This window comes from Marmota flaviventris, chromosome 1 (genome assembly GCF_047511675.1).
Source record: "Marmota flaviventris isolate mMarFla1 chromosome 1, mMarFla1.hap1, whole genome shotgun sequence".
Classification (NCBI taxonomy): domain Eukaryota; kingdom Metazoa; phylum Chordata; class Mammalia; order Rodentia; family Sciuridae; genus Marmota; species Marmota flaviventris.
The window spans coordinates 194485881-194511337 of NC_092498.1; the positions used below are offsets into that span (position 1 = coordinate 194485881).

Consider the following 25457-nt stretch of genomic DNA (forward strand, 5'->3'; position numbering starts at 1 on the left):
TCTATTCAGGGGGTTACTAATTGCAGCTGGTAAAACTTGATTTTTCTCCTGTTCAGTTTATTGTGGGATGGGCATTCATTGCACCCGATTCATAGTTATTCAGTGTCTACATTTCAGAAGCTGAATTGCTGGATATCATCAATGTGAGCTTTGGCAATTCCATGCAGGAGTGTACAACTATAATTTTCCTGCACATTAATAATAACCTAGCAAAGAAGCCCAGAATCAAATGCCTTGATCTCGGTCGGGGTCAGAAAGCTAGAGTGGTGTCTCTTGGCTGGTGACCTATAACGTTGGAAAAGTAGGCTCTACAGTCACTCAGGAGGAGTGGGCGGTATTCCGGAAATTTTATACCCTCTCTTTCACTACGCGGTTTTTCTCTTTCTTTCTTTCTTTCTTTCTTTTTCTTTCTTTTTTTTCCAAAGTGTGTCCCGCGACAATAAAAAAAATAAATAAATTACAGATTATAAAAATAGACAGTACATCTCCAAAACAAACAGGAAAATCAAGGCTTTTATTTCTTCAGGTGTCAACTCTGTTCCCTGCCCCAAGCCCTACCCTGCCCCCTACCCTACCGGGTTTCTAAGGCACCTTGCTGATTCTAACTCAGTGCTCAAGCGGGCTGCGGTCTGGGCAGTCGCCCACACGCAGAGCACTTGGCGCTGCGCTACCGGACTTTTGGTCTTGCTCAAAGCCAAAGCTGAGAATCTCTAAGAACTCTGAGGCTTCGGATTCATTCTGGTGGGGTGAGGTGTTATTATTGTGGGATTGTCTCTGCAGAGTTGCCCTGGAGAGTGAGCGCTGAAGGGAAGGAACGGTGCAAGGCTTCCCAAGTGTCCCCTGGAGTCGAGGAGGCACCCCTAATAGCGGTACGCTGGAGAGCTTATGCACGGGGGGCGGGAGGAACTCGCGCCTGCAGGCTGGGAGCGGGGAGGCGGTGTGGAGGGGCAGGGGGCAACGTGCCAGTTTTCTCTGATTAATGATGTTCACGCTGCCGCGCGTGGCTCATGCGCTTTGTCTCCAGCCTTGGGGTTCGCGGAGAGCTGTCCGGGGAATGGGTAGCGCCACGAGCGCCTGGAGCACCAAGCAGGTGCCTGCACTCGGTTTTAGTCAGCTCTGGTCGCACGCGGTAGCAGAAAGGCCCAAGGCATTGACAGACACCCAGCTTCTGCCACTTCTCGGGTGTGGCGGGTCAAGAAACCCGGATCTCAGGCCCGTGCAACTGTGCGGCCACGTGCAACATTCGCTTTGCCCTCAGCCTGGGCGGGGACCGGACCCATCCGCGGCTACAGGGAGGAGCAGGGCGCCGCCCCCGGCGACAGTGCCAGCTGCGTGGGAGGGCACGGACCAGCCAAGGGACAGACGACCGAGGTGGTCGGGCAGGGGACGCGGGACTGTGGGACCGATCGAGGCTGGCTGACTTGACTCTGAGTGGGACTGGCAAAGCGACGGACAGGTGGGAGCAACCAGACAGCCTGAGAAAGGGAGGAGAGGACCGGAGAGAGAGAGGAGAGAGAAAGAGAAAGAGGAGAGAGAGAGAGAGAGAGAGAGAGAGAGAGAGAGAGAGAGAGAGAGAGAGAGAGAGAGAGAGAGAGAGAGACTCTGGCTGACTCAGTAAGCAGAGACAGACACAGAAATAGAGGATAGAAAGAGAGAAAGAAACACTCGTGTGCTCCCTCCCTCCAGACGCCCTCCTCTGACCGAGGGAAGTGGCCAGGGGCTCAGAGTAGGAGAGGCAGTATAGGCACAGAAGACGGCAAGAGAGACCCTGCATTGCTGGTGGGATCAAGGGACTCTGAGGGGCGGATAGACCAACGTAAAGACTGGCATTCTGAGAGAGTGACAGCTTCAAGAGCAGAGCGCAGCAAGGCGAGAATCCTGCGCTGAGCTGCCAGACTGACTGACTGCCGGTCAGACTGACAGAAGTACAGACAGAAGAGCAGACAGGAGGCCGGGGCATATTCACTCTCTGCAGCCAGTGGGGAAGAGAAGGAAGCGGCGGTGGCGGCACCCTGAGTGCATCGGGAGCCGGAGCGGCGATCAGCCGCAGGGGCAGCGGGCGCGCAAGCCCCAGTCGCTGCAGCCCCAGCCTGGCTGCCACAGCTGTGCGGTATCCCAGCCCACTATGCAGAAAGCTCTTAACTAGCAGTTAAATAAATCGGCCAAAAAAAAAAAAAAAAAAAAAAAAATCCAACAACAGAAAAGGAAGCCAAAAACAAAACAAAACCAATCCAGCCAAATCAATCATTAAGAAACAACAATATTAATAAAAGCCAAAAGCTAAATCAAATCAACCAAGACACCAAGAAGCTGGGGGGATATCCACTGTTCGTCAAGGTAATAAGTCTTCCAACATGAATGTGCACGCCTTTCATTGGGTTCTTTTCTTTCTTTCTGGCATATAACTGTGCTTTTCTTTAGAATTGTCTCTCCTCTGCATTTCTTCTTTGTGTTTGTAGAAAGCTGGTGTTTTTGTCCATGTATTGTGTTTCCGTGTTTGGTGAAGGGATGGGTGGGCTTCCCTTCCCCCAAATCAGGCAGAAGTGGAAAGCTGGAAATTGAAAATGACAATATTTTTCATCACAGAAGTTTTCAGTGATTTATGTAGGTTTCAACATAGAAAGTTTCGGATGCTCTTAATTCATCTGAAAGAGAGTTATAGAAAAAGGTAGAGAGTTATAATATTGCCCTCGAAGGACTAAGGTCTTGGGTTCCCAAGAGGTTTTTAATTTTACACTCTTGATGTTGTTTCATTGCAACCCCCAATTTAATATCTTATTGTAGAAATGGTGGTAGAATTGAGTTGAAGTAGGCAGTTGTTTAAAAAGTTTCTTGGGAGGAAAAATTGACTCACTCAGTGTTTATGCATAGAAATAAAGCTGGTGTGGAAGTGTCAACTGCTCAGGTTTAGTATTTGACCACCTTCTGAAAGATACAAGTTTAAAAGGAGAAACAGAGGGGGTAATTGAAATTTATAGGCATGGGAAGCTCTGTGCAGTGCAAAACTGGTAGAAATTACTTTCATGAGGTTGTGTTTAGACTGTAGAAACTCATTTTGATTTTTGGTTTTTTTAAGTGTATTGGTGTAACACTTTAGTTTCTCCAAATAAGAATGGCATTACCCAAAGTTGAAATGAATCTGTGTAGAATTGTGCTCAAAAAGAGAATAAATCCAAAGGATCCTCACCTCTTTCTCATCTGCCTCAGAGAATAAAACTGCTATGATTGTTTTAAGTAAACAGAAAGTGAAGATGACAGGAAATCATTTTTTATTTAGTAAAAGTCAGAATACCTTTGACACACACTTTAAAATAAATGCATCTATTCCTTTGATCCCCTGTATTTGTATTACCACAGAGCTTGCATGTCCTAATAGGATTTTAGCTAATGTCATTTTCATGGAAAACAGTCATTTGAAAGCTGAGAGCTCTAGCTATGTTTTGTTCAAATAGCGAAGTAATCTACTATTTTAACAGAAATTGCTTCTGCCGCATTCCTAATGTGGGATTGCATGTGAGTGATTGTGTATACTTTTCAGATTTATGTAGGTTTTCAAGGTATGTATTTGCTTGTGTTTGATCTTATATTTCCTTTGTTATCACATTATTTTACTTCTTATCAGTGTGACTAACAAGATATTTTTAATTGTGTAGAGAATGGGTTTAGGTGTATTCTTGGAGATCTACCCATCCATATAACAAAAGGTACCAAAGAATAATCTGTTACTATCTTTGCTTGTCAATGCCATTATGATTTGTTTTAAATGCAATTTTTAAAAGCATTTGGACTGCTACAGATGCACGACTCAGTTTATCCTCTGGCATGATTGATGTCATTTGATGAATAGAAGAACTAAGTTACTGGAGATGAATGCTTATTTAACAGAGTACTTTGTTTGGGTGAGGCATATTTTTAAAAAAACTTATAAGGTTCCTGGAATTGACTTTCAGTTTCTTAGTGACTTAATTTCACTACATGCTGATTTCTCTTTTACAACATTCAGCTCAGATCCAGACAGGTTTGTGTATGCTATTAGATTTGCAAATTGCTGATCTCCCAGTGACTTTCTCTCTTAGATCCCAATTGAGTATGGTTACCTTGAGAACTGTGGCATTAGCCCTGTTAGAGCATGCTCCACTGGGGACTTCTGTGCAGTCTATTTTTAATGCTATTTAATGAAGGAGCAAGCACCTCACTCAGCAATAAAAGAAGCATGAGGAAAGAGAGCAGTATGTGATTATGGATACTGGAGAAGGATATTTGGAAAGGTAAAGAGTGGCTGGTGGGTAAGGTAATTTTAATCAGGTCCTAATATTGTATTAATGGAAATCAATTGATGTTAGTGAGAAAACTATACATGAATAGTTTGATATTTTCATAATCCTTTTTACTAGTTCTTAGAAAGAAGACTCAATAATTTGATTTCCTTAAAACTTGAAGGAGATCTAACGAAAGAGTTCCTGCATTCCTACTAGTTTTAATACAAGTGTCAGAATCTTGGATAGAAAAAGTAGAGAAATAATCTCAAATTACTAAAATATTGTTCCAGTGGATGCCTTGGAGCTAATAGAACATTCTGGGAATAAAATAACTAACATCCTTTAAGGTACAGTGATAACCTGAAGCTCTGCCTTGTGAACTGTTTTTCTTTTATGAACTTGATGTCTTGTCTAGAATCATGGCAACTAAATGAAACAGGAAGTTTTGTTTGAACTTGATAGAATATTTTGCTTGTTTTGTGTCTTCAACTTGGAGATAAACACCAAGGATTATCTTTCTAAAGGCTAACTATTTTTTAAATGTAGATAGCAGAGGCAGCATTGGAAACTTTTGGAATGTCATAATGAGGGGAAAAATATCTTAACACTGTAATATGTGAGATACAAGAAGCCACCTGTCTGCAGAGTTTGCCTATACACAAAACACCTTTCTTCAGGTAGAAAGTGAGAATGTTTAATCAGAAAGGTCTTCGTTGTTACTTTTCATACTAACACCATGCCATAATCAGTTTATTTCTTTGTTCTGAGTGAAGCTAATTAGACAAGATGCTTAAGTAGTTTCAAAATTAATAAGCGTGAGAGAATGTGAGCAGTTTATATTAAATGGGGAAGTAAGTCATATAATGATTTATTAATGAAGCTATTAGAATGATGTGCAAAGTTGTTCTTAATTTTTGCCATTTTTTTTGTGTGATGTGTGTGTGTGTGTGTGAAAATCACAGCCCCCGCCCCCCCCCCCCCCCCCAAAATAAACTACTAAGGGAAATACATCACAAGGGGATACTGTGATTTTGTTTGTTTTTTTGTTTGCCTTTCCAACTTAGTCCTTCTGGGAATTGGACGGACAGTCCACACTGGTCGTCCTCTTTTCCTTTGTGGTCATGCCATTTGGATCATAGTGCTGATACCTTTTTTAAGCTTCTCATGTCAGTGGGCAACCTCATTTGAATTCCATATGCATTTTGTCTGTGGACAAGATAATGATAAGCTACATGAGCAAAGCGTGGAATGAGTCAGCCACTGAAGACACAACACGCAACATAGCCAGGCATGAATATGAGTAAGAATTCCTTAGGACAAGGAGACAGTTTGAAGTCTATGAGGTCGGAAACTGCAAATGAGCTGCTTGGGTATAAGTCAGTGTAATTCAGATCTGCTTTGTGACAAGGTTAGGAAAGAATGTGTGTGGGGCTCCAAAGTGATGTCTGAAAGCCATTTCTTCAGATGGTAAGTACGGGCATCTTTCTAACTGGTACCACACGGTGGTAGCGTGCTTAAGAATTCGTGAATCTCTAATCACAAAAAGAATTGGCTTCCATATATATGCAGTATATCACATGGGAAGTTCCTAACATACTTAAGCCAGTGATGATACATATAAAACCCACACTTCCTCTCTTAAGACAAAGGATCTTTATTTTTTTAAAGAAATCTGTAGTTCCAGAACCTCTGCATTTCTTCGCTTTCTTTTTTCAATCTATCGTTTCACCTTAAATATGAAAAATGAGTTGTAAACAGTGATATAAGTAAATGATGAAGGACCAGTAAAGGTAAAAATAAATATTAGCAAGACATACCTGCAACTGAATTTGTTTTTCTCAGGGATTCTTTGCTTCTGAGTATTAGGTCTTTTAAGACTTGTTTATGCTAAGTTCAAACAATTTATTTCAGTGCCTCAGCATTATAATTTAGATTAATTTGGCTCATATTGAAGAAATCTTGGCCGTTGATATTGAAGTATTTAATGTTTGTCTTTACATCACAGCCATTTCATTCTTATGAGCATTAGATAAGGGCTCTTAAGGATTGCAATTGTATACACATTAAGCTTGATAAAGAAGTACTTGAGACAGAGTATCACTTTCATTCAGTAGTTTTTAATATTAGCAGAATTGTTATCTTGTGGTCTCAAAATCCTCTGTGGTCTGGAGATATTTTCTTAAGCCATAAAAATGCCCATATAACATTTTGAATGCACCTCTTTCTAAAATTACTGGGACATATCTGTGCCTAGGAGAAAAGCTATACAGGCAAAACAACAACAACAACAACAACAACAAAATGAATAGAAATAATTACATTGGGACAATAGAAGGGATATTGAAAAAAAAGAGGGGGGGGGTGGTGGTGGTGGTGTCTTGAATACACCAAACTGGCTGTTTGCTTTCAGTTTGAATCCTTAGCATCCTAATGTTCCTTCTTTTCTATAGCATAAATTCTAATATTTTCTAATAGCATAGATTCTATTATTGCCAGGTGGAGAGAATGTTAATCATTGTCTGTGGTCATAATAGATCAATATTTTAAATTCTTCTACACACTTTTCCTAGGAAACAGGAAGTTTCTGACAGTTTTTATAACCCCACTTGATATACATGACAATGCGACAGGTTTATAAGATTTTTATGAGTTTTATAATCAAAATTAAGATAAAATTGCAATTGTGACTTATTAAAATGCTGAAAAATTAGTTCAAAATTGTCTCACTGAAGGCATATATTCATAATTATTCCTCAGTCATAGACGCAGATGGCATTTAAAAACTTAACAGTTGTTCCTCTTATCTAGCAACAGAAAATCATTTCATATTCTCCAGGTAGAGGGGGAAAGGGCGTATTCATTTTTTTTTTCCAAAACAGATCTTTTACCACATTCCCAAATTTAGAAATTCATTGTGGTTAACACACAAAATATTATGATTTTGTTAATGTAATCACTTCCGTAAATAATAATCTTGGTTTTTAAGATAATTGCAAACAAAATTTGGTTTTAGAGACAGAATCGAAGATTTTTAATAGTCAATTGCATCACTCCATATTTCAAGTATTTTGGCAAATTTTATAGAAGTTAAATTGGCATATTGTGGGACAGGTTTCTGTGCAGATTCGCATTGTGTAATAGATCATCTTTTTTCCTGCAGCTTTTTCATTGAGACTTACAGAGCTTATCTACCTAGGTAAGCCCCATCATCTCTCTCTCATCCCTTGTGATAAGGGCCTCAAAAGAGAAAAAGCGGTGACATCACCAAATTCAGTGTTAGAATTCTTAATGGATGAGCATTCTTTTACTTTTGTTTATAGTTGGTTGCTTCTTTATTACATACTAAATACCTGAGATAAGAACAAGAATCATCTCTTGAAAAACAGAACCCAAAGGAATACTAAGTAGATTTCCTTCTAATTGCCCAGATACACTTACTTCAAGACATGGCAGTCCATAGAATCAGATGTTAAAGGGGAAAAAAAATTAATTCATGTTGACATATTTTGACCTAGCTGAAATTAAAAATCAACATAAATAACTGAGGTATGATATTTCAATGTCTTTAAAGAAAAAACTAAACATCAATTCCTAAAAGTTGTATGTTCCCATGTCCAAATAAAACAGCCCTTGATATATAAATCAAAGGGCCTAGGGATCATCTATTCATCCAATATTTTTATTTGCATTCACTATCTCAAGATGCATTCAGATGATCTCCACCTTCTTACCATAGATCTAGGAAAATTTAAGTCACTGGTCAGCAGGAGGTGGAGGAGGGGCAGGTTAACTCAGTGAAACCCCACTACTTTTCCTGTTTACCTTTTATTGGCAAAATAAAAAGCTATCAAATTAATTTTTTTAGCTTTTTATGTTTCTAAAACCATAAGATAAAAATTCTCATATGAAGTTATAATGTTTATTTTATGAAAATATTCTATATTGGTATATTTTTTCTTAGCATTTTGCTTGTTAATATGTACATAACTTTGGTGGAAATCCCAGTGGTGCTGGCATTGAATTGAATTTAATCATCAAAAAGCTGTTGGACAGGGGCTGGGGTTCTGGCTCAGTGGTAGAGTGCTCGCCTAGAATGCATGAGGCACTAGGGTTGATTCTCAGCACCACATAAATATAAAATAAAGATATCGTGTCCACCTAAAACTAACTAACTAAGTAAATATTTTTTAAAAGCTGTTGGACAAAAAAAAAAAACAGTAGATTCCATATGAGTATATGACAGATCATGATTTCTGCACCATTTGCAAGCTTTAACTGCTCATGGCTTCTTTAGAAGAAGCTTTTAAAAATGTTCTCTGTTGAAAAGTGGAAATAAATTTATTTATTTATTTATTTATTTATTTATTTTAGAGAAAGGAGACTTCAATTTATAGTCAAATCATGACTCCTTAAGCCAGTGTAGCACATAGTTGTAATAAAATTGCTATTATATTCTGCCAAATTAATGAATTATCAGGATTCTGCAGTCATATCTATGATCCTGCTTCTTTTACCTGGCCTACAGGAACAAATGAGCTAACACTCTTACATTCGATTATCTTATGTTTTCATATTTTATTTTTTTAATTTACTTAAAGAAGCTGATGTTAGAAGAATTTTAGGAAAATACCAAACAACTAGTATTGTACTAAATTCATATATTCCACTGCAAACAACTAGTTGGCATTAATGATTCTTCATTTTATTCATTTCTGTGCCAATTTAACTTTGGTCATAATGAATTTTCTTTGGGAAGATTAAAATCTTTTTCCAATTTTTGCATAATCACCCACAGACATCTGGAAAGATAAGAAAAAATACAACATGTTATTATGTTGCATGTACAAGCTACAGCGACCTGCTTGCCCTGGTATACCCCTGGTTTACCCCTGGTTTTTAGCCCTCTAACAATTGAATGCCTTTATTTTTAATTATTATTGCAAGCATTGTCTTTATTCATAACTATAGATGATTTCTGTTTTAGTAATTTTATTAAACACCAAGAAGCGGAAAAATATGCATAGTTAATTTGACAGAGTTTATATGTTATAAAAGTCTTATACATCATCTAAGAAAATTATATAAACACTCTTCCAAGAAGGGATTATTTTATTTCACAAATGATTGCAAACTGTTTTTTGTCAGATATGATGTTGGAAACTGTAGACAATTGTTTTGAATTCAGTTTTAAATTGAAATTCAGGTTAAAACTAATGGAGAGGACTGGGGATATAGCTCATTGGGTAGAGCACTTGCCTAGTATGCGGAAGATCCTGAGTTTGATCCCCAACACCACCAAAAACCAAACCAAACAAAACCCTAATGGAGAGGTTGTATCCCAAAGATATGTTGGAAGCTCATTCAAGAGTGAGCAGCCAACCTCTGTGTGAAACGAAGAAAGTCTTTATCATGGTGGTGCCTAGATCTCCACGAGATTCTGCATTGTTGGAGAAATACTCAAAATTTGTATTAAAATAAAAGGTCTAGAGGAAAAAATGTGGTGCTTCCAAATCTCACTTCTCTACACATCTACCTACATAAACATGAAATCCATCACCTGAGTTGGTATTTGGTCCTGGTGTCTACCCTCTGGGTCCATATAAATAACTAATAGTGTGACCTCAGAGACCAAGACTTGAAGCCTCTATACTTCATAGTTTCTGCAGGGAAAATTGTGTAATAGCATCAGTCCAATATCCAATCTAAGCAACTTACTACTTCCAAGAATAGCAATTTAGTTAATTCCTCATTGTTTCAATTTTCTCATTTGTAAAATGGGAATTAGATCTACCTTGCAGGATCAAAGCAAAACAAAAGCACCTGACATATGGGTATTATTGCAAAAAGAAACCATGATTCTTTCTTAAAAAGCTTTAGAAAGAGACTTAATGTTGTTACATAAATGAGATATAGTTCCCTTTAAGAATTTTTTTTCTAGTAATTTAAAGTACAGCTCTATCCCATTGCTATCCTATAAAAAAAATATGATAGTTAAAGTTGATGACTAGATTGATTCTTTCCTTGCCTTTGAAAAATCAAAGGCCAAATCAGTAAATAATCTCAGAGGTGTTTATTATATAAGGATCATGATGTCTAATAAGGTCCTTATCTTTCCATTTGTTTATAAGGGGAAAAGAAATGGCCAGCTCAGAGTTGTCTAAAAGTGAACATACAGCTATTATTTTTCCAGAACATTTTATGTGTATAATTTCCAACATCTCAATGGGGAAGCTAAACAACCAAATCTTTAAGTGAAGCATCTGTAAAGGCTTCACAGAGGAATAACCTTGAATCCTGCCCTATTCAGTGGAAGCCAGTGGCATGTTCAGGGTGGCTTGAGAGGTGGAAATAATTTCTACTGTTTGACAAAGCAAATGGAGCTGTGGGCTTGCGGAGGGGCTCCCTGTCACTTCCACAGAAGGCTTTGGTTCTTGTCTCTGAGAACTGGGTGAGCTGTTTGGACAGAGCAGCTGATTTGGCCTCTAATCCTAGAGTATCTGCATATAATTTTACTTAATGAGTCAGCACTGTGCCTGTGCAAATATGGCTGGAGGAGGGAAGAGACTTCTCTCATAATTGGGGTTTAAACACTTGCCTTCCCTATCAATCAGGAAATGGAGACCTACAAGCAGTATTCAGCACAGGAGAAGATCAGTCAGACGAACACGAAAAGCATCAGATACCTGCATTTCATTTTCTCTTATAATTTGGATGTCAGCCATTCTTCGGGGGCTCATACAAATCAGAAAGTTAGCCCATGAACATTCTCAGATGTCTGACAATACATTTATGTTTCTTTGCTATCAAAATATTTGCTGGGAAACACATTTTTTAAAAATGCATACGTCCAGAGAGGAGAAGACGGGGGAGAGCTAGTATCAACATAGTATACATGTCCCAAAAGCCCATTCCCCAATATATTTTTCCACTGTCCTTAGCACTCCTGGGCTAGTATATGCTTCCATATACCAGACATTTCATCAACGTTCATTGAATTAAAAATTGACCTTTATACTCTTCATGGCATCTAATATTCAGGATTTAAATGCTCTAAGTAAAGTTTTAATTGTATTTCTCCCTGAAATTTCAGCTTAAGTAGATTTGACATTCATCTTTCTGAAAGAACAAAGAGATGTCCTTATCTATAGCACTGTTACTGCACGAGAGATTATTTTGCCTCCTACAAAGAAGTTTCTTCTTCAGATCTCAGGAGATGAAGAGGAGGTCTATGGAAATAATGAGGCCTCTTAAATTTCAGTATGCTTAAGCAGAATACATATGTCACTTTTCTATCCATGTGGAGGAAAATTACAAATTACAACTCAAAAGTTGTTGCTGTCTTCGAAGACAGGATAAGGCAAAGGTAAGTTCACAAGAAATTTTCACATTGTTGGCACACAGAGCTGGAGGCTTCTCATCCTCACTGCATATGTACTTCTGGAGGGATTCAATCTGGTGAAAGAGATTCAGCATGTGTGGAAAGACTTCACTCCTCTCAGAGACTGGGCAAGTAGGCAGTGCTGAATTAGAAGGCAGGGTGTGAGGGAAAGCAGGAAGACAATACTAGCAAATCAGGGGTTCCAGATCCCTTTGTGTCTTGGAACAGCTTTCACCAAATGGTAGGAGAGTAGCCCTTCTTTTCCTGCTACATGGGAAAGATGTTAGGATTAATCTGACTTAAGTGGCAAACCACATAATCGACCCAAGGTCTCATTAAGAACTGGATTTTATATATAAAAAATATCTGTAAAAATTATATTTTTGAAAATAATTTTGTTGGAAAGGAAGGGATGTAGCTGAGTAAATGTGAAATACCTAGCTGCTTCAGAGGCAGAGACAAGAGGATCTTGAGTTCAAAGCCAGCCTCAGCAACTTAGCAAGGCCCTAAGCAACTCAGCCAGTCCCTGTCTCTAAATAAAATACAAAAAATGGCTAGGGATGTGGCTCAGTAGTTAAGTGTGTTCAAACCCTGTGTTCACACCCTGGTACCAAACAAAACAAAACAAAACAAAAAGAAAAAAAAGAAAAGAGTTTGCTTCCTTAATTTCTTACATTTTAAGAAACTCTGAGTAAGTGTACTGACTGAATGATCTTTCACTCAATCATCCACTTCCTAAAGAAAACCCAAATCTGGAATCTTATTTTAGAGAGATGAGGGGCACATTCTATGTGAATGACAGATTTTAGGAATACATAGAAAAGTACAGCAGGCGTTCTCATTAGGACACCCAGCAGAATATATTAGGGACACACTGGATCAGAGTAAAGGAATGTCCATATAAATAAATTGCAAGGTCAGCCAAGTTTTTGTCTGATAGTCATCCAGACTTATCCTCGCTCCAGATATTTATTGTTTTTTTTATTCATTCATTCTTAATTTTTCAAATATGTAAGGAAACTTTTTTGTGTGTTGGATCTTGTGCCAAATATTTGAGAAACCTTGCTATATAAGATGTTGTGGACATCTGGGGAAAGTGAATACATTTTAAATGTTTTGAACAATGGATTGAATGATTGAAAGTCTAAGGAAAATCCAAAATGATTGACAGATGATTTCTCAGACAGTAAAGCAATATGAATTAGTTTTGATAAGTTAGAAAAAAATCTTTTTTTAACCAATAAAATTAATTAGGAAAATCAACAGAGTATACTCTGAGGGTAGAAACATATTTTTCCCTGAAAACAAGCATAAAGAGTAAGCAGCACTGGTAAGTTTTGTGGGGGAAATTGGATTGATGGTAGTAGGCCACAAACTAAAACCATTAGTTAGGTGCATGTCTAATGAGAAAGTTAAGGTCAGCTAAAATTATGTACCTGGGACTGTGATGTCCCATTCATATTCTCCTTTGTTGATCCCACAGAATCATATATTTACTTTGTTATTTGCTAGGGCTACAATTGATTTTAATTGTGTTGGGATTATAAATTTGTGAATTTCTATATTGTGTGTTTGAAAAAAGGAAACTGGAATTTTTTTCCAGAAAAGTCTTTTAAAAATAGTGTATGTGATTAAAGGGAAACAGAATTATAAGTGGTTCTGTAGGAAAACCACAGAGGAACAGAGGAGTAAAACATTTGATGTGTAGGTCACCTGAAGGATGACTTTTTTTTTTTTTGAAGTGCTGCAGTTCTTTCTATTAGAAAAGAGAAAAGATTTGGGTATTTGAAGATAGAGAAATATCTGGATTCATTACCCCAACCTGGTTCATGACCCGACAACTTGCTAAAATTTTGTGCAGTGAATGTACCTATTTTGAGAAGTTATCTATAAAGCAAGCAGATGATGTTTTAGATCCCTTCCAGTTTATCACTGTTATGATTCAATAATGACATTTTGTATAATAATCATGGATCTGTTTGTTATTGTATTGTCCATGAATTTTCAATATGCTTTTTTTTCCCCTTTAGCCTTGAAAATAAGGACTAATGCTACAAAAATAAGAGCAAAATGTTTAGAAGTTGCTCTTATCAAGAATAGTTTTTTAAAAAAGTATACTAGTTCCAAGGCCTGGGCTGAGATCCAGTTTGCAACTTACCAGTACCTGTCGTAAGCCTTCTGAGCATCAGAGGCCTCATTTATAAAATGAGTTTGTTGTTATAACTAAATATAAAGTGCTTGACCCAACGCTCTGTATTAATTTTTTATTATTTTTTTCTGGTGCTCATAGTTTTGCCCTTATTGCCATTTTGGTTTGATTCTGTCATCCTCACATAAATAAAGTCCTTCTGCGGGAAGTGATTTCAGGAGGTTGGAGTTGTCTTTGGTATTTTGTTCATGAGTAACTGGAGACCATCCTCAGCATAGCCAAACCTCATATGATAAGTACTTACATGACAGCCAGTAATTCAGTGGGGCAAGCCCACCTATGAGCACAGGGACCCCGGGCCATCCTTTCTAGAGATGCTCTTTGTGTGTACAGCAGGGTGGGACCCTTTTATAAGCCACATGCGTAGCAAGGACTTGAAAAAGAGATTTGGGCATGGATGATTCAGAATTCTCTGTGTATACAAAATTCCACTCAGCATTTCATAATCTGTTAATGTGACTCATCCACAGTAAGAAAGGTTCTGATGCTGATGAAGGAGGCCTCCTTCTAAGATGTGTCTAGTAATAACAAAAAGAGTTGAGTCTTAGCACCCACCCAGGAGTAATTTGGCACTGTTATCTAAGACCCAGAAACAATTTCAAATAAAACATGGTAGACTGGTGACTTGCTCCCACTGCAGAGAAAACCGATGACTATATCCAGCAGATAGCCATTTGTATAATCAGAGAGTCACAAGACCGATCTATGAAGAGAACTCTAAAATCAATTTTCTTGAAATCACTAGAAAACATTACCTCATTGTTTTGACCTGCCTGTGAAAATAGATGTTTTGATGTTTTAAGAAAAGATGAGAAGATATCACTTGTTTCATCATTTATTGATTAGATCCTTGGGCCTGAGCAAGGATCAAATGGTTTGTTCTGTGAGCCAAGGAATTTACAGCATTGAGACAGACCCAGACCTGCAAGCTTGAAGGGGCTAATATATTTCACTCCAAGTCTTGGTGAACTTATTTAATATATTGAATTGACAGAAAGCCAGCATTTAGGTATTCTTGATGAAGTACATCAATAATAGTAAGGAAGATCTAAATGAAAGGAATGTGATGTTTTTCTGAACTTGTTAGGAGAGCTACCTGTGGCCATTTGTCGTGGAAATCTGTCCTTATTTCTGTATTGATTAGGTCATTAGTACCATTTGTTCTGCTCTGCGGGAATTACTTCACTTGGCTTGCTACCTCTGCTCTCTGAATTAACCTTGTTTCTTCAGGCAAAAATTCTTATCAACATAGAGATCCCAGATTTCTGTAGCCCTGTCCCTATCCTTTACTAAAACCACAGGGAGAGTGATAAATAAACATCAGTATTCTTCTGTTCATTCTGAATTTACCTTTGGCTCATTTGTGATCAGATGCTACTTATGGAGTTATTATTTTCAAGAAATAATTTGTTTTATTATTTTGCACTGCAAATGCTAGCTGATATTCATTAACTGCTTCCCGTGTGGGAGAAACCTTGTGTACCTATACGATGTCCTAACTGCTCTGCATTTTGGTTGTGGTCACAGTAGTGGCAATATCTCTATTGTGGCATATTTGTCTAAGGAAAAAAGAAAAATGTATATACATTTTAAAGTTTTTTCTTTGTAATAAGAATTATCCTGGAATATGCAATTGCCATAAAGAACACAAACAATTAAATGATCTAATCTGAAGATCAGGAATGGAGAATCAGAGGGTAGGGGAAGGTGATTTAGTAGTGAGGCCAAGACAGGAAAGGAAATTAATTTTTGAAATGGGTGCAAAGAGGGTGGAAATTAGTCTGCATGCGTCACAGACCGCACTATGGCTGCATTTGTGCCAGGCCAGGTGCCTTGTGTTAACAGTTCCTGATCTCATCTATCCTGACACACTTTCACTTGCCATCCTGGAAAGGGATTAGATTGACGTCAAGGTGATCTAAGTTTGAATTCTATCTCTGCCTTTTACCTGGCCAAGTTAACTTAAAAAAAAAAAAAAGTTTGTTTTTTTTTTTAAACAAGTTATCATCTGTAAAATACTTGTGACAACATAGTAGAAATGCTAGCTCCTTTCTTCTTCCCTACATGAACTAATTATCCTTTAAGACATGGAAACTCAGCTGGGGCATAGCTAAGTAGTAGAGCACTTGACTAGCTTGTGCAAGACCCTTGGGTTCCACTTCTAGCCCCACAAAAAAAGAGGGGGGAACTTGAAGCATGTGGGGATACATGTAACGAAATTAAATATCATTGTTTCTTTTGAAAATGCTAGAAGGCTGTAAAGACCATGGATAATTGAAAAAGAAAATAAATTTGAGGCATAGTTAGATGCTGCTTTATTTTTCTGAGGACTTAGAAACATGTATTACATAATTTAGTAAAAGAATAAGAAAAAGACTCCAGTGCATTTACATCTATAGCTGCCCTCACCACCCCATTTAATGCAAAGCAATACTGCTGGTTTCAGCAATTGAATGGTTCACACTTAAAAACAAATATTCCCAGTGATGAGTGAGCAAGGTTTGGGTTTTCAGGTTTTTTTTTTTTTTTTTGGAGGGGGGGGTTCATTTATTTTTTTCTTTTTTGCATTTTTTTCTCCCCCAGTGCTGGGAATCAAACCCAGGGCCTCTCTCACATGCTAAGTAAATGCTCTACCATTGAGCCCCATCATTCTTTATACTTAAGGCATATTACCTTCTCTTCAAATTTGTATTCTAAGCTATTCCTCTGTCAATTTGAAGGAAAGTGCTGCACTATTCATCTAGAATCTGTCTTCTGTCCTGTAGGGAAGAATTATTACCAGGTAGATGAACTTACTTTCAGTTCATCTACCAAATCATGCATATGCAGTTTACTGATATTGAATATGACAGTATTCCTGTTAACTGATAACCTTTATCCTGAAATCATCTAGGAAACTTTAGTTAGAATTAGCCAGTGTGCACTTTCACCAGTTTGTCCTCTATTTGTGTTCTACCAAGAAAACCCCAAACACCTGGAACTCATGCATACTCCTCTGCCTGAGCTTTCTGTGTTTGTTTGGCAGAGGGTGACGGTTGCTTTTGGCAGATGTACAGGATCAAAGGGATTTTCTTTTTTTTTTTTTTTTGCTACCCTCAAGGAGTCAGTTTCTCAGTCAAAGGAAGTGGTGAGGTTAACAGAAGTTTCAGCATTATCCTGAAATAAAAGTTAAGCGTAGTAGGTGCGATAAACCTGTTTACTAAGTATTTGTCAAAGGTAGGGACTTTGTTAAAATATTTTAACCAAGAAATTTAAAGATAATATTTAATTTCCACTAATCAGATGTCAGGTTTACTTCATAACTTGAAGAAAACTACTAACCAAAATAATCTTATTTATTTACCTACATAGTTACCTTGAAGTTATAGAAAATCATGTGAATATAAAATTTATTTTATATTAATATATTTGATATGATGCAAGAAACACATTCCCTCAAATTTCTTCACCTAATTTATCATGTGCATTGGCTAGCTTAACCTGGATAAGCCTTGACCCAGAACCTGAAAATTAGCATTAATTTTATTGCTGAGAAACTTTCTCTAATGTGAGAACAGTAGAAAATAAATATGCATACTCCTTGATAAATATGTGTGTTCATCTATTGATATATGCATTTATATACATAAATATATACATAAACCTGATACATAAATTAATAAGTATATTTTCCTGTTATATATGAATTTTGGATCTCATATTATAAAAAGCAGAATCTCTGTCATTATGAGATCAGTGATGGTATGATCTAGGCTAATTGGTTTTCTACTTCCTTTTCCATTGAAATTCATTTATTTTACCTCTTGGACAGTTTTCTGTTAAGGACAGGGTCACGGGACAGAGTCCACGACGAGAGGAAACCTAAATGTATTCCTGGTTTCAATTCATCAGCACTGGTAACATGGAAAGATAGAAACAGATAAGGAATTTATTGTTTTGAATCAAGACTCAAGAGACTTCTGTACATTCAGCTCTTATTCCATAGCGTGGCCCCAGCAACCAAGTGATCTATACAGTCTACCTTATAAATGCGAATTGGTGATCCGGGATGCCTATTTTAACACAAGTGAACCATTCTATTCTATAAGCTGGTCCTATCATAGAAAGAAAACGAGTGTGAATGTTCTCCTGCTATCTCAAGGGGAACCTTCCTACTGTGGCACTCTTTTCTTCTGTATTACACAAGAGGGTTCATCCTTGAAGTAGTGGTCCTTAAAACTGCTCAGGCATTGGAATCACATGGAGTATTTCTTAAAATACAGAATTTTCTGGCTCAACAGATGCAAGAAGGGACTCACATGTGTGCATTTCTAACAAGTTTCTGGTGAGGCTCCTGCTGCTGGTTCGTGGACCACAATTTAAAAACCACTGATTTAAAATGAAAACTTTCTTGTCAGAATATAGAATTTGCATAATTGATGTTTCATAATCTGAAATATTAAAGGGATACTGTAAAATTTCAACATAAACCAACTTCAAAATAATTTTTAACTTACTTTCATTTGAAATTGTGTTTCAAGCATAGCATCTTAAAAAAAAGAAATGAGGATTACAGATTCTACTACACAGTCTGTTAGGAGCCTCTGTTTCAGGCAATTTGAGGACAATGCAATTTTTTCCTTGAAGTCTTGTACTGAGAATCTATAGTGTGGAAATAGAATAATCATCCCTAATACACAAAATTGTATCTTCTAAGGGTCAATAAATTGCTTTTAAAAATCAGTGAGAGCTGGGCGGTGGTACACGCCTATAATCCCGACGGCGAGGGAGACTTAGACTGGAGGATTGAGAGTTCAAAGCCAGCCTCAGCAAAAGCGAGGTGCTAAGCAACTCAGTAAGACCCTTTCTCTAAAATAAAATACAAAATAGGGCTGGGATGTGGCTCGGTGGTTTAGTGCCCCCCAATTCTACCCCTGGTACCAACAAAACAAAACAAAACAAAAACGATGATCAGTGAAGTTTAAAAATGTAAACACAAATATCTGTAGACAAAAATTTATAACAACCTTATTCATAAGTGATCTGAACTAGAAACAACCCAAGTGTTTGGAAAGGTGAATGAATAAACTGTGGTGCATTCCTACTGTGGAATATGACTCAGCAATAAAAAAGAAATGAGCTACTCATGCTTGCAAAAGTTTAAATGGATATCAAGGATAATAGGCTGAGTGAAAATAGCCAATCTAAAAAGTTATAGACTGCATAATCCCACTTGTGTAGCCTCTCAAAATGATAAAACTGACTGGTAATAAAGAACGAATCAGTGATTTCCAGGGGATATGACAAAGGGAAGTGTGTGACTGTAGATTGATGGCAGGAGGCTGTTTTGGGGTGACAGAACTGTGCTGCAGCCTGGTTGTGGTGACGGTTACCCAAACTTATACAGGCGTTAAAATTCATGGAATTGTACAGACCTTCCAACAAGTCAAATTTACCATGGGAAAAAATTTTTAATTAAAAAAAAATCTGAATTATAACATCTTTTATTTTTACCAGGTAGCTGTTTTGGCACCATGATGTGGCATTAAAATATCCACTTATAAAAATGAATAAAAATGTCTTATTTCAAGCAAAAGAAAAAAAAATATGATCTCTGTGAGCCTATATAAGTAAATTTTGGAAGTTAGAAAAGTCTGCCCAACATAGCATTCCCATACATCATCCCAGGCCCCTCTTCCCTATTTCTTCATTTGTTATCTTTCTTGGAACTCTTCTTTGCAATCTTTGTTGCTTTCAAAGTGATTTTCAGAGGATGATTTGCTGTTTTCATTGAGGCTAGCTGTGAAAAACTGACAACCCTGGAACTGTCATTCAGACACCTGTCACATAAATGCTCAAGCCTGCAGAGACTACCAGCCTCCACAGCTTTCCTAGCCCTGTAATGGCAGCCTCAGGGCCTGCAAAGGGGGCCCATACTGTTCTGAAGTAGTTATGACTTTTCAAGACAGAGTCTTGAAAGAGAAGTCTCTGGAAGGTCAGTTTCTCCAGAAATGCCAGCATTTTAATTCTAGCCAGAGCTTTCATTAGGTAATATTGACAAACATCTGCTGAATGGATGCATTTGCTTTTCTCTGTGAAAGATAGTTATAAACAAATGTATCTATAATCCTAACTATGCAGGAAGTACTCTCTGAGTGTTTATGTATATTAGAGTGTCTAATTCTCTCAGGTTTCCGGTGAGATAGGGATTCCTTATTTCTATTTACAGATGAGGAAACTGAGACACAGAGACAGTTCACAGCTTGTTCACAAATAGTGGTGGAGTCAGACTTCAAACCCCGATGTCCAGCTTGAGAGTTAACCACTACACAACCCCTTCTCTGTTTTTTGTTTAGTCTGTCCTGTTTCCTGTCACAGCAGGCTGATATCTTTGTTACCACTGACATAACCCACCAGCCCTGAGACAATTCTTAGATTCTTGTGCAGAGCTGACCTTATTGTACCGGTGGGGCAGTGCACTTTCAAATTCTAGTGTTGGAATCACATAGGATGCTACTGGATCTGCCAGTTTGGGTACACATGAGGGTAGAGCTGCAGCCAAGGGCCGAGGGAAATGCCTGGCAGTACTGGAAGCACATGCACTCTTGTGGGGACATACGTGTTGGCCAGCCCTACTGTGTGGCATTTTCTGTCTTGCATATGCTTGCATCTTAGAGAACCCTGAAGCTGCTCTCCTATCAGTCAGAGCTGAGCACACTCTGGTTGAAAATGAAGCTTGTCCTACAGGAAGCTGGTCATAGAACGCTGTTGCTGACCTTGAGCCTGTCATCCAGCCACCCTCGTTGAACAGAGAAGGTCGGGGCTGGAAAATGTGGAGAAGCACCTGTCTCCTTATCCTATCCTTTCTCTGCTTCACCTTGTGAACCTGATAGGGTGAAATAAGGATGCACTCTAAATCTTAAAAGTAGAGGGTTTTCTTTTCTTTCTTTCTTTCTTTCTTTTTTTAGTTCCAAGGCAAAAATAGCTTCTTCACTTATTGGACTCTGGTGATGTTCCCACAGAAACATCTTTTTTTTTTTGTTTGCTTGTTGTTTTCAGAGATAGACAACTCAGTCCTTAATGACAGCTGTGGGTTGAGGTTGTACCAAATTAGGGTCTGCCTCAGTCTTCAAAGTAATTTTGAAGAATCCAGCATGGTGGTCAAGGTGATATACTACAAACCATAGAAAGAGTCCTTTCCCAGATAGGGTGACGTTTTGGCCTTAGACTAGAGGTCATGTGTCCATTTTATAGTAACAGGGATCTCAACAACATTGCTACAGAAGCAAGTACTGAATATACATTTTTGTTTTTCAGTGGGATGGTTGAAGCAACTTCAATTCGTGTTTCTGGCTGGGCATAGCAGATACCATAATCTCTTATGGTAAAAGGTGTAGTTATATGGTTTGGGGTTTTTCTGTCATAAGTGAATGACTATCAGTGGATATTATGTAAATTCGCTTCTTGGTGAACACATTCCAAATGCATAAATTGAAGGCAGTGAACAGAGCACTGGATTTCAGAACTGTATGTGAAGAATTTCAGTATCATTTGACCTTGTGCAGGGATTTGATCCTCTCTCTGGATCTCAATTTTCTTTTTCTTTTTTTTTTCTTTCCTTCCTTTTCACCTTTCCTTCTTCCCTTCTTTAATATGCATGAATGATGAGTTGCATTGAGAATTAAAACATTATGTATAAAGCCTTCTTTCCTTTTGGCCCTTGGCACATAAAATATATATGAAAACATGGTACTATCATTTTTGTGCCATGGAATTATGTTTCTGTGTTTCAGTTGAATTAAATACGAACAGCTATGGGAATTTGTGGTTATCATTATCTAGATACTAACTTTGTGATTCACTTTGAAAACGGTGATGCACACTCTCGTTTTCCCTTGGCTACAAAGCATGCTCCCAAGATTCTTCTGGTGAAATCTCTGTAAGACTTGTGAAGAAGTAAAGTAATTTATTTATGAGCTTAATTCCAGTGCAGCCATAGAGGTAAATATATCTCTATAAAATGAAGCACTTGATGCTTGAAGTAGCTGCCCTTTACATAGCTTCTATTCTGAACCTCCCCTCTATGGCCCTACGTTCTGGTGACTAGACAGACATGGGCTATGCTGAATTTCGGGAGCAAGTGTACAAATGTTGCTCTCCCGCAGGATGCGTGGTGAGAGATGAAGCACCAGCCAGCCTTCCGCAGCTGGGAAGAGCAATTAGCAGCTTCATGAATTAGGGTCTTGTTTACACTGTTGTCCAAGATAATCATTTGTTTGTTTTAACTAAGATGCTCTATCTTCATCAAAGGCATCAATCCTCATATTTAAATGATAAGATCTTTAAATCTCATGATAATGTTTGGATTTCACAGCGGGAACCTCTTCGAAGCCCATATTTTCTCTCCCTGACTTTGGTAATCAAGACATTAGTTATGTATATTCTATTTCTTTTCTTCAAGCAGATATGAAAATGTGATAGGATCTGTTCCGGCAACTTTTTCTCTGATACAAGTCCGTTTTAAGAAATATCTTTGATGTGAAATCCTGGGATGTTCACACATGCGCGTGAACAAACACACCCATAAACACACACGTAGATATGAAATAATTATTTTACAAAATAGGTCATAGCCTTACCTTGGGTAATCTAATTCTTACCTATTCTGTGCTAGTTGATTTCATGCTACTACATGAATTCTGCTCCCTTCTGTGTTCTATTAATTCCATTGAGGTTATGGCCAATTATTTCACTTCATGACTTACTAACAAGTCACACCTAAAGTTTAAAACACAATGATCTACATATAATTTCACTTATTCTATCTTATCTCTTAGATTTGTAGAAAGGAGCCCATCTGGCAGGACTGTGTTCTTTTGATCTTCAGCTGTGTGATCTTAATGCAAGGATCCCAATATTGTGTTCTTTCCCTGAGTAAAACCCAGTCAGTACCCTTGAAAGACTAGAATTACTTTTAATCACTCAGTAAGCACTTACTGATGATACAAATACTTTATTTTGGAAATCATACGTATCAGTCATTAATTAAACTATATTCACTTGTCCCAGAAAGGGACTTCTGGCATAAGGTGGTCAGTGAACACCTAAAAGGTGTTTTGCTGACACAAGCTGTAATCTTCATGTAATCATAGCATTCAAACTTAGGTTATTTTATTTATACTTTTAAAACCTATTTTAGAGAAGAGGAAGAAGAAGAGGACCACTTTAGAATATGAAACTATAAATATAATCGATCAATATTTTATACTACTAGAAAATTGATATACCTTTCCTGATTTAGGTGATTAGAAGACATTCATAGAATAAATTAAATTTTACGAATATTTCTTAATTTCCTTTTATATCCCAGACACCTTCATATCCTTGGCACCAGAAGTAAGCAAAGCATCGTCCCTGTCATGGGAGAACGTAAAGCTTGACTCTGAGGTAATTTCAGGGCTCTGGGATCAGTGCTGATATAGAGATGCGTACCCTAATAGGAGCATCAATATGAATCCAGGGAAACAGATCATGGGGAGTGGGCTGTAGACAGCTATGGCACTTGGCAGGGAAGAGGTAACTCCTAAATCTGGTTTTGTTGATTAACACCCAGGTCTAAATCAGTGATCTATCACAAGCTGTAAGGTGGATTTCTTACCAAAAAAGGAAACCTTCAGAGTGGAAGTGGCTGGGGTATGATTCTACCTGGTGCAGAGTTTCCTCCTTTATACCTAAAGAACTATCTGGTTCAGGAGCAGCTCAGTCAGGAGAGTGTGGATGCAGGATGACGCCTGGGAGCGTAAAGATTCACGTAAGTTCTTGTAATAAAAACATCAGAGAGCTGTTTGGTGACAAGTGTCACAGGTGTACATTGCACCATCTGCTGGCATAGGGAGAGCATGAGATGCATTGCCAGGGGCCCGAGCAGTGTTCTAGCCCTGACAAGCCTTGCTGGCATCCTTTTCCGGGATTCTCAGGTTATGGACCTTGAATTTTTTTTTTTCCCTTTTAGACTGAGTGTCATGCAAGAGGTAGTTTAATAAATAATCATAAGGTGTCACCTTTAAATGACCAAAATTATTTTAAATATTTGCACTTAAATGATTTTTTAAAAAAATTTTCTTCAGGGAATACAGGTGGTTAGTCTATTCACACCTCTGGGAAAAAAAAAGCCAAATGATATCTTTAAATAGTTGGCTCAGTCATCACAGGATTGCGGCTTGTCCCACATCTCTCTGTGCTTACTCTTGGCTTCAGCTTCTGATTCTGATTTGATCCTTTCAAATGTGAGCAGTCTGAATTCTGATTCTGCCCTGTTGCCACATAAATACCCTAGGGGTTCACCCTCAGTTAACCTTGATCCTTTGCTCTGTTAAACCATTGTGGAAATTGACTGTAGCCTGTGCTGTTGGGATCTGTACTATACCATCCCAGGTGAAAGATCTGGGATGGAGAGCCATACTTGGATTCTCAGGGAGGGCAGGAGAATGGCTGCTTCTAACTCTTCAGTCTGTATAACAACAGGTTAAGATAAAAACTAACTTCATGCTCAAAGTTCTCAAAGGGTAGTTGTCAGACCTCAATGGAGAATTACTAGCCCTTAACTAAGGATTCGGAGTAAATGTTTCTGTTCTTACTTGTAAGTTAATACTCTCTTCATATTATTGGATGAATAATCTTTTTCTTCCTTTCTTTTCTCTTTGTATTTTATCATATCATGCCTGAGCCTCATCTAAATATTTTCTTTGAAAATTAGTGAAGTACCTGGAGAGATTTGTTTGGAATTCTTTGTTTAGTGCACTTACTGAAAACAAAGAAATAAGTACTCGGAAAGCTAAATTGATGAACTCCTTGTTTTCAGCAGATTATAATTTATTGAATGCAGGTGCTATCAAGAAATATATGATCTCTATCTTTGCACCCTTCATACTTTCTATCTAGTAAAGGGCCTTGCATCAAATAGCAGCTGAATAAATAATTGCTTATCAACTCCAGTGGGATTATGAAGAGCTGATTACACACATGAGCACATGCACATGGATTGTCTGGACAATTAAAGCCATATCCTCCAAGAGACTAAAGGTTTTTCCTTGACCCATTTACATGCAAACATCAAATATGGAATAGAATTTGGCATTCTCTTATGGATCCATTGTTGTACATGAAAATCAGTTATCGAACTGCGCTCATGAGAATGATGACTCATGATGCTAACACTTCAGCACCTTGAGGCATATGCACAGAAAGAAATCATGAATGAATAATGGGACACAAAGATCGAATGAGATAAAGTGACTCTGAGTCCTTACCAGGAAAGCCCACAGAGTCCCGCTCAACATGTAGGAACATGATGTGTTACCTGCTCTTATAATTGTTTAGGCTGTTCCTTTACTAGCATTTTGAAGAGGTTGTGTACATGCTCTGCAAGGATTATTGAAACTTGAAAGTAAATGCAGCATAGAGAAAGAAGAATATTTGTAAATACCTTATGATGAACTATAAAATTCAAAAAATCTATATTCTGTTCTAATTGAGCTTTTTTATGCCTCACCTCTTTCCCCAAAGAGCATTTTAGGCAGTCAATAATAATGCATATATGCATGTTTTCCAGCAGAAAGTGAGGCAGAGTTGA

The 25457-nt window shown here is 37.8% G+C and overlaps 1 protein-coding gene across 1 annotated transcript in view; it reads left to right on the forward strand.

Moving 5' to 3' along the window:
• Positions 1-1643: 1643 nt before the first annotated feature.
• The window catches only part of Arpp21 (cAMP regulated phosphoprotein 21), a 149077-nt gene continuing 125263 nt past the window's right edge, over positions 1644-25457 (forward strand). Inside the window, exon 1 of the mRNA XM_027932514.2 lies at positions 1644-2337. The gene's annotated coding sequence lies outside the window, so the exon portion shown is untranslated. The remainder of the gene's footprint in view (positions 2338-25457) is intronic.